The sequence below is a fragment of the Coffea eugenioides genome, unplaced genomic scaffold (genome assembly GCF_003713205.1).
Source record: "Coffea eugenioides isolate CCC68of unplaced genomic scaffold, Ceug_1.0 ScVebR1_74;HRSCAF=377, whole genome shotgun sequence".
NCBI classification, from domain to species: domain Eukaryota; kingdom Viridiplantae; phylum Streptophyta; class Magnoliopsida; order Gentianales; family Rubiaceae; genus Coffea; species Coffea eugenioides.
In genome coordinates, this window is record NW_020864617.1 from 117,491 (window position 1) to 127,499 (window position 10,009).

Here is a 10,009-nt window from a genome sequence, read left to right on the forward strand (position 1 = left end):
GGGACTGACCCATGTTTAGTGGCAATGCAAATAAAATGCACGCTAGTGGGACTGACCCATGTTTAGCGGCAATGAAAATGAAATGCTCCCTGGTAGGACTGACCCATGTTCAGTGGCAATGAAACATGAAATGCACACTAGTGGGACTGACCCATGTTTAGTGGCAATGCAAATAAAATGCACGCTAGTGGGACTGACCCATGTTTAGCGGCAATGAAAATGAAATGCACACTGGTGGGACTAACCCATGTTCAGTGACGATGAAAGAAAAATGCGCGCTAGTGGGACTGACCCATGTTTAGCAGCAATGAAATGCACACTGGTGGGACTGACCCATGTTCAGTGGCAATGAAAAATAAAGGCTCACTAATGGGACTGACCCAACGGCTAGTGGCAGTGAAAATGAAAGGTTCACTAGTGGGACTGACCCAACGGATAGTGGCAGTGCAAAAGAAATGCTCACTAGTGGGACTGACCCAACGGCTAGTGGCGGTATAAATGAAATGCTCACTAGTGGGACTGACCCAACGGCTAGTGGCGGTGAAAAATGAAATGCTCACTAGTGGGACTGACCCAACGGCTAGTGGCAGAATAAACGAAATGCGCACTAGTGGGACTGATCCAACGGCTAGTGACAGAATAAAAGAAATGCACACTAGTGGGACTGACCCAACGGCTAGCGGCGATGCAAAATAAAGTGCTCACTAGTGGGACTGACCCAACGGCTAATGGCTGTATAAGAGAATGCTGGTATGTATGAAAAGACTGTACAAGACTTGCTTGAAAAATTATCCAAAAATTTGCCCCAGTGTGATGAATTGGTCAGTGGGATTAAACCCGAGTCTGCCTTAGTTTGTGGTATAAAATCCAAGCCCAACGTGATAAAGTGATGTTGGTGGCACGAAAACCAAGCCCAACGTGATTTTTGTGGAGTTGACGGCACAAAATCTAAGCCCAACATGATGTTTGTGATGTTGGCGGCACGAAAACCAAGTCTAACGTGATTTTTGTAGAGTTGGCGGCACAAAATCCAAGCCCAACGTGATGATTATGATGTTGGCGGCATGAAATCCAGGCCCAACGTGATGTTTGTGATGTTGGTGGTACGAAAACCAAGCCCAACGTGATTTTTGTGGAGTTGGCGGCACAAAATCCAGGCCCAACATGATGTTTGTGATGTTGGCGGCACAAAATCCAGGCCCAACGTGATGTTTGTGATGTTGGTGGCACGAAAACCAAGCCCAACGTGATGTTTGTGATGTTGGTGGCACGAAAACCAAGCCCAACGTGATTTTTGTGAATGGTCAGCGGGATAAGACCCAGTCCTACCATCCAATTGGTCAAGAAATCTGGAAATTAAGTGTGATTGTCAAGAAAAAGAGGATAGAAGGGTGCGCGGCATACGCTGAAATTTCAACAACAAGAAATTGACATTTGTCAAGGAACAAGAAATTAAATTTTGATTTTTTTTTTGAGAATCTTTTCAAAAATGATTTGCCCCAGTTTCCACCCATTATTGTGCAACCGATCAATTGATTTGCATTACGGCATGGTTGCTCCTCCTTGAGGCCTTGATTCGTAAGATTCTAACTTACGCTTCTTCCTCGATTTCAGCCATGGATACCTGCACAGGGGCTTGCCAAAATACAACATGTACTTTATTTTAAATATTGCAACTACTACTCATGGAAAGTGCAGTGTGATTGATTTGAAAGTCTTGCTTGACTCTTTGACGAAATCCTCAAATGGACTATAAAAAATTTGCCCCAGTGTGGACCCATTTAATTGTAAAAATTGATTTGGATGCCTCTCCATTTATTTGAACAAAGTAAGAAACTGTGTTTCCTATATAATGTGCAGAAATTTGAACGTCTTGCTTAAACTCACACAGAAAGTTTCATGATGAATTTCTCAAAATAATACCAAATTACAAAAGATTTCTTCCTCACTTTAGCATCGATGCTTTGGGTAATGGGTCACCATTTTCTGTTGGCTCATCTTTCGGGACCAATCAAGTGACTTTATTTCTGATTCTGAGGTGGCTAAGGAAAATGAGAGGTCAGGATTTGTCTTATTCTTGTGCCCAAATTGTATGTAATCCCTTCAATATCACATCTTAGTGAAAGCAAATAGTTTGTTACCCTCAGTTGTTAAGACAACTTAGTCAACATATAAGCTTCATAAGCTTGCAACATATGGGTAGAAACGATAGCTAAACATGTGAAAACTGGTTATACCCTTATGATCACAAATGATTGATGGATTTCTTATGAGCATAATCCTCACTTTGGGTTGTCATGAAGGATAAGTCAGCGATGGACTTTATGAGCTTGTAATGCGGTTGGGAAAACGATAGTTAAAGAAAAAAAATTTTCAAGGATATTGCACTGAAGATCGCATTTTTCCAGAATTGCCCCAATTTTGGACTCAAAGATCTCGACCTTTGTTTGCATTTTTCTCATCATTCACCAGGGACTTTCAGCATCAAATCTTTTTGCATTTTTCTTTTGCATTCATTTCGCTCGTTTTTTTCCTTTTTCTTTTCCTTTTTTTCAAAAGTGCCTTCGCGGGTTTTCACATGAAGAGCAGTGTCAACCTCACACCTAATCAATTCAGAAATACATTCAAAAAATTTCTTGGCATCAGTATATGAACATCACTTGCCAATTAGAACATTCCTTGACAGAGATATTGCAAAGAACAGAAGTCAGGACTTTCGGCTTTTGTAATGGGGTCAGGTGGGGTGTTTAGAAAAGTTAAGACTTGAAAGCGGATTTCAAAAACGGTTTGAAGAATCCGAGATCGCATTGTTGTATCAATCCCATTTTAGGGCTAAATCAGAGTTTGCCCCAATTTATGCTCAATTGAGGCTTTTCCTCTTTCATTTTCTTTCTTCTTTTGATTTTTCGGCCTTCTGTCATTCTTTTGAACTTTCACAAAATTTGCCCCAATTTAGTTTTGAACTGAGGTTCTCTTTTCTTCTTTTGTCTTTTGATTTTGTTGCATTATCACTTTTTCACTTCTTGAAACTTTTCCCTTTTCAACTCAAACTTGTCCCAGTGTGGGGTTTGCGATTCTCAGGGGTTGCCAAATGAAGTATTTTATTCTGAAGGTTCAAAAGGGATAACTAGGGATAGAATGTTTGATTGGAAAAGAAGAGGGTCTGACTTTTATTTCCGTTCCTTACAATAACTCTGAAAGGAAACTTTCATTAATGCGAAATTTCTTGCATGTATCTGAATTAACTGACTGAGGAAGACCCTTGCTCATCCATAAGTGGAACATAGGGGATCCGCACGGACAAAACTCTTCCTTTCTTTTCTTTTCTCTTTTCTCCTTTTTTCAAAATTGAAACCCAGGCAGAGTCAAATTTCTCCAATTTGTGATTCCCTCTTTTCTTTTAATTTTAGCATTTTTGCTTTTCTCCCTTTTGGAAAATTCTCCAATCTCTCTCCCCAATATGGGGTGCGATCGTAAGTGCTTTTGAAAATAACCACCAATTTTAGCTCAAATGAGGACGCAAGGGATAAATGGTGTTTAGGTTGTAGAAACGATGGCCAAAGCATCATTCTTACGCCTCATGACAACCGAAGTAACGAAATGCTCATTGAGAATCCATTCCTTTTTTGATATTTGAAAATTTTCCAACGTAGGGTAGTGATCATTCAGGCCCTTATTTGAAACGAAATTATTCTTTTCAGGCTCAAATGGGAGAGCGAATGATAATAATCTGTATAGATAGAGAAATGAACGCTTGAAGTACCATTCCAAACTTTCCAAACAAATAAGAATAATGCACATTTTTGCTTTCACTTAGATGTGGATTGACCTGGATTAGACACAGTGAACATTTTCAAGCAAAGGTTGCCCCAATTTGTAATTTATCAATCAATGTGACTGATTTTATTTTGGGGTTAAGTGAAGAAGAAAAGGTATCTCATAGGGCCTTTTGAGTGACCTCTTTTTAATTTTGAGCACTCTTATTGTGAGGATTTTAGAAAGCATACACTTGTGAATTTCAGGCTAGAGGTTGAAAAATCTCAATTCGGTCTTATTCCTTAAAATTCATCATAAAATCCCTCAAATAGCCAAAAAAGAATGAAATATACATGATTATATACAAAACAACAATTGTATAAATAAAAAAACTTTATTGCTAAAAAAAAATTTGAAACAAAATTTCTACAAATGAGAAGAGAAAGACTTCTGAAGAGCTCCACATATACACACTTGTTTGCCTCCTTTTCGGAACAAAATTTTTTCTTTTCTTTGAAAAATAATGATGAAGACTCTTAGAAGCTTTAGTCTAGCGCTTCCAAATAGATCATCCGTGTTTTCATTGCAGGGTCTGCCCAAGAATCAAGTATTACCTTTCAAACTTTATCGGATCAAAATTGTTATCAGATATAGAAAAATATTTCCACCTTATTGAAACATTTTTATGAATGCAGAGGAAGGGGGAAAAAGAAAAGGAAAATACTCCGAGTCAGTAAGCAAGAATAAAAGATCGGTATGCATGTCCTATGGGGGAGCCCTTTTATGCCAAGGGTAGGCCTAGCATGAAAATGCAATCCTCTAGGGTAGGCACCATACAATACCTGATGAATCCGATCAACTGATTGAGTGAAAAATAATTAAAAATAAAAATTGTCCAATTGGAGTAAAAAAAAAGACATTTATCCCAAAAATGAGGACAAAGTCCGAATGAATCGCTTACTTTGATCAACACATGATATGTGAAAGAGAGCTTACTCTTGAAAGGATTGCAATGCCTCGGCTAATTTATTCAGGGAATTTTAGACTTAAACCCTAAAAAGGAATGAGCAGATCCAGAGGATAGAATGAAATTGATAATTTATTCAAAATTGACTAGATTGCCTTAAAATAGGTAAACTAGTCAAATGAATTCAAAATCGACAAAGTTGCCCTAAAATTGAACAAATTGATAAAATGGATTGGATGAAATTGATGAATAAAATGGTCCAATGGTTTGAATGGAATTGACGGCTTATTGGTAGTTTCAAAAATTTATTGCGATGCATTAGTCTATGAGCCTTCTAATATCAAATTTTGGCCTCAATTTATTTATCGTCTCAATAGTGAGGAATTATTTGTGAATTTCTTCAAATTAATGTCCTTTTTGCAAGGAATTTTTACCAATTTGATAAAATGGCCAAAAAGTGATTATTAAACGCTCATATTCCAAAGACCGCTCTTTGAAAATGATCGGATCCTACCTTACCTTGTGCGCTACCCCTTTGGATGGTACAAAATATAAACGTGCAAGTCTCCTTGAATTAAGTATCCGAGACACAAGGTGGCTTTATTCCTAACACGGGATCCCCTAAATGGCATTCCCTTTCTATGGTTTATGCGTGATGCCAGTTTATTAAAACAGTAAAATATGCAATTTGAAATGAAACATGACCTAAGGGACCCTTTATTTGCTAGGGTAAGCCTAAAATAATATGGCATTATTAATTTATGAACGACATATATCGAAATTTCTTAAACGTGCAACAGCCTATCTACAAGGGTAGGTTCTAAAAGAAGGTCATGCCAGACCTCTTATTTGCTAGGGTTTAGGAATGCAATGGAGACACAAAACCAAGAAAAGTTAGTTCAGTCAGATAAATACACATAACACATTGTAGCAACGAGATAAAGCAATAAAACCAATACAAAGAAATAAAGCAATAAAAGGGAAAAAAGGGTTGGATCCCTCCCCTCGTGAATAGTGTCCCTAAGAAGGCAAGGCAGACTCTATCCTAGGCAAGCTATCATGGATGCATGAGGTATTGGCTCACTAATGCATCTAGACTCGATAGGTTTTAGGTCCTCGCGCCTTCAGACTTGGAAACCAAGGGTCATCAATCCCAAGGTTCTTTGTCGGTGGCTCGAGCGATTCCCCAGACATTGCTACGTACACATCGTGTCACGGCTACATGTCATGAGTGAATCTATCGAAAATCCTCAACCTTCAATTAAAAGCTAAAGGCTATGAACCCAAAGCTTAAAATGGAAGATTGAGTGACTCCTCGGATCATGCTACGCACACATCGTGTCGCGATTACAAGTCCAAGTGAGTCGCCTAAAATCCTAATAGGGTGGAGTGGCGTGACAAGCCACTAAAAGAAAAATAAATGAGGGGTAAAAGATTAAAGCGTATGCACGTATGCTAGTGCTCGTTTGGAGGGGAGGGATCAAGAACCAACGCGAGGCTCTAGGGTAATGTCCCCCACCCAAATGCAATGCAAAGCGCGGAATCACATACATAAACCATTCATCCATCAAAACAATCGTACGCAAATGGGCGAGAGAGTGAGTTGATACGCGCGAAATGCAAAAATACCTAATAAAGAAAAAATGCAACCCTAAACACCCAAATGTGATATATGAAGAGGTTAAAAGAAGAAAAAGATTGGCTAAATCAAATTTGCTCGGACTCTCTAAGTCCCCAGTGGAGTCGCAAGCTGTCGCGCCCCATTTTTTACAAGAAAAATAAATGGTTTGAAAAGTGACTTTTTGATTGGAAAATGAATTGTTGATTTAAAAAAAAGAATGGGCCTAAATGGGACTTGTGATGCGACGATTTTGACCCAAAATAAGTTTAAAAAGGGTTTTGAAATAAAAATCGGAGTCGCCACTTGATATTGGGTTAAGGTGTACCAAGTCACCTAAAAAAAATGAATTTTTTAAAGAAAAATAGAAAAAACCCTTTTTAAACGACTCCAAATCTACGTAAATCAAAGAAAAAGGTTCGGGAGTCACATTTGAAGAGAGGGAAGGCAAGGACGAGGTCCAAGGCACCCTCTCAACCTAGCCAAGGCTAGTTGCGCGATTTAGTCAAAGATTTTCTTATTTTTTAACCAAAAGATTTATCACATTCGGATGTACTATATGAATGCAAACCCTAGACCTAGGGGGCATCGGGGGGCAAAATTTCTCTTCAAAGTTTGAATGGTGCCAATCACATTAATAGTGATGGCCAATGATGACTCTTTGGAGAGGTCACGAATAATGCTAATGACGAAAAATGAATGGAATGAACGTATGCAATGTGAAAATATGAGTTTGCGTGAAGTGAAAAAGTAATGATAAAAAAAACAATAGTGTGTAAGTGGAAGTGTGCAAATGAATGTGCAAAGTAAGGTGAGTAAAGTGATAGTATGAAGTGCGTGTGTGCACGTGATAGTATATAAAGTGTAAGTGGCAGAGTGAAAACGTGCAAAATAAAAGTTGTTTGAAGTGAAAATGTGAAAAAAGGGATAGAATATGAAGTAAAAGTGCATGTGATAGTGGATAAATGAAATGCATGAACCCTAGAGGAATGCAAGCAAGACGGGTACGGGGAGACCCTAAATCGTGACTTTTGCTTTTCCTTTTGGTTAGAAGGGAAAACTAGCGTGCTAAGGCTATGTGTAGCCATACTCGCTCGTTTCCCTTACCAGAAGGGTGACTCCCTAACCTATACAAGCAAATGAGCTAATCTAAATGAAAATGTAATCCTAAATGTGTAAGGGAAAGGGAGTGAAGGGTCATGCAAAAATGTAAAAACTAAAAAGAAAGAATGAATGAAGATGTAGTGAAGGCATGCGAGTATGTACTAGCGAGAGGGGGCTCTATTGGATCTAGCGTTGGACTAGCCCTTTACTAACGCTCATTTACAAGCATTGGACTTGTAAGAACTCGAGGGGAAGGCCATGACTAGCATTGGACTAGCCACGGTGACGTGCATTCATCCACATAATCAGATATAATACTAAAGCAAATAGACATGCAAAACACATAGTTTCGCATAGCACGTAACACATAAGCATGCTTGTCTAGATGCAAAAGCCCTATGAAAGCGGTAACACATAGCACGTAAGCATGCAAATCACGCAAAGCAAATAAAGCAATAAAACCCTAACTATTACAAATTTGGCATTCAAGTGCCTTTCAAATGATCAAAATTGCACTAAAATAAATATACAAAAACTAAAGCTAATAAAGCGAATAAATAAATGAATAAAATAAAAACATTCAAAAAAAAGCATGCAATTAAGCATATAAAATCACATAGGGCACGTAGGGTCAAATAAAGGCAAGAATAAGGGATAGAGTGTACCTCCCTTGCAATGGTAATCAAATGAAGGAAGAATTAGCTTCAAAACAATAACAAGGTCAAGGCACCACTTTAATTTAACAAATAATTACATGAAACGAGAATTAAGCATAAAAATGGAAATTAAACACGAAATGAAAAATCAAACACAAAATGTAATCACTTAAAGTATTTTATAAAATGAAAATCATCTATACGCAAGAAATTAGAGCAATAGGGACCTAATTAAGATAACTAACAAATTTGAAAAGGGTTTAAAATAAACTTTTAGAATTGATGGCTTAAAATGAGATGTATTAAAACCAAATGCCAAAATTTCACAAGAAGAAGAATAAGAAACAAATCTCTATATTTAAACAATCAAATTCCCAAATTTGTACCAAAACTATGAAACTGTCACAAATCATTAAATCTCCGAAAATTCACTCCACCACTCATGAAATATTTTGTCCAAGAATCAAATTAAAGCATACCAAGAGAAAACAACATGTCAAAGGGACAAAATTGTGTAACTTTTCCAATCTTATGGGCCATAGTAGCATTCCGCCAAAGTCTGGGGTTAAAATTAAAGAAAAATAAAATTTGGGGACCCACTTGCAATTAAAGTAAGGACCCAATCGAAAGAGATTAAAAGTTTTTAGGGCCTGATCAAGATTTTTGAATGTTATCATCTTCTTTACCGAGAAACTGAAGCAATCACCAATTAACATTTCCGTTGTTGTTGACCAACAATACCAGAGATTTGTTTCAATTCCAAACCAACGAAATCCACCCAGAACATACAAAAACAAAATTCATCTCCTATCGCTGATTCGGATTGGAGCAAGAAACAGAGAAACAAAACAAAACAGCAATTCATCAAGATTTCTCAAATGCAAGGAAGTAAGCTTGCCGACTTATCCATTTTCCTCACACAAAGACGCAGACAAGTCATCTTTCAAAACATAATATTCGGTTGGACATTTTATCGAACAACATGTGGGCAAAAGAAAAATCACCGATTCTTGTTTAATTAAAACCGTATTCAGCCCCACAAACTTATCAGAAGCACACAAAATGATGAATCTACAGTCCATTCAATCACATAGAGCGTATATGCTCGAAATTGCAGACAACCGACAAGAAACAGATTCATAAGAGACGTGCTTGGGGTTGGGATTTTCATCATTTGTGCTTGAAAGGCAAACTGAAATTCGAAGGAAAGAATGACTTACAGTGCTTCCTTGGTGAAATTCGCAGGCGGCAATGATGGATTGGCGGTGAGGTGGTGGCGCTTTCCTGGCAGCGACAATTCCGGCAGCTTCTTCGTGTGGCCAGGCCCCTCCTCTGATGCTCCTTTCCAATTTTCCAGATTTTCCCCCTTTGTTTTCTTCCCTAGCCCCAGACGAAATTCTTCCTTACCCCTGTTTCTGTTGTTGCTCTGTTTTTCTGCGTTGCTTTCTTTTGCTCTTGGCTCTGGTTTCTCTTTTCGCCGAAGCCAATTCTTCCCTTCTGGTTTCCTCTTGCCCGACAGTCTTCTCCATCCCTCATCCCAGTCCGCCGTCCCTGTTCTAACTTCTTCTTTTTATTTTTTTTAGCTCTCCCTCTTTTGCATCAGCCGTCTCCCCCTTAGTCTTTTCTTTCTTGTCCGAATACCTCCCCATCTCTCACTCTCTCGCCCGCTTTCTTTTTTTTTTCTGCCGCACCCTCATCTGTTTCCTTTTTTTTTCCTGTTCTTTTTTCACTCTCAGATGAAGCCTTCCCGTTTCTTTTCCTCCTCCAAGCTGCCTTTTCTCGGCCCTCTCTCGGCTTTTTTTTTTCCAGCCGGCTCCCCTCCTTAGTCCTCAACCGAGAGCTCCCCTTTCTAATTGTTCCCCCTCTTTTAGCTTGCGGCTTTTTTCATCTTTAAAGGCACCCCAAAAA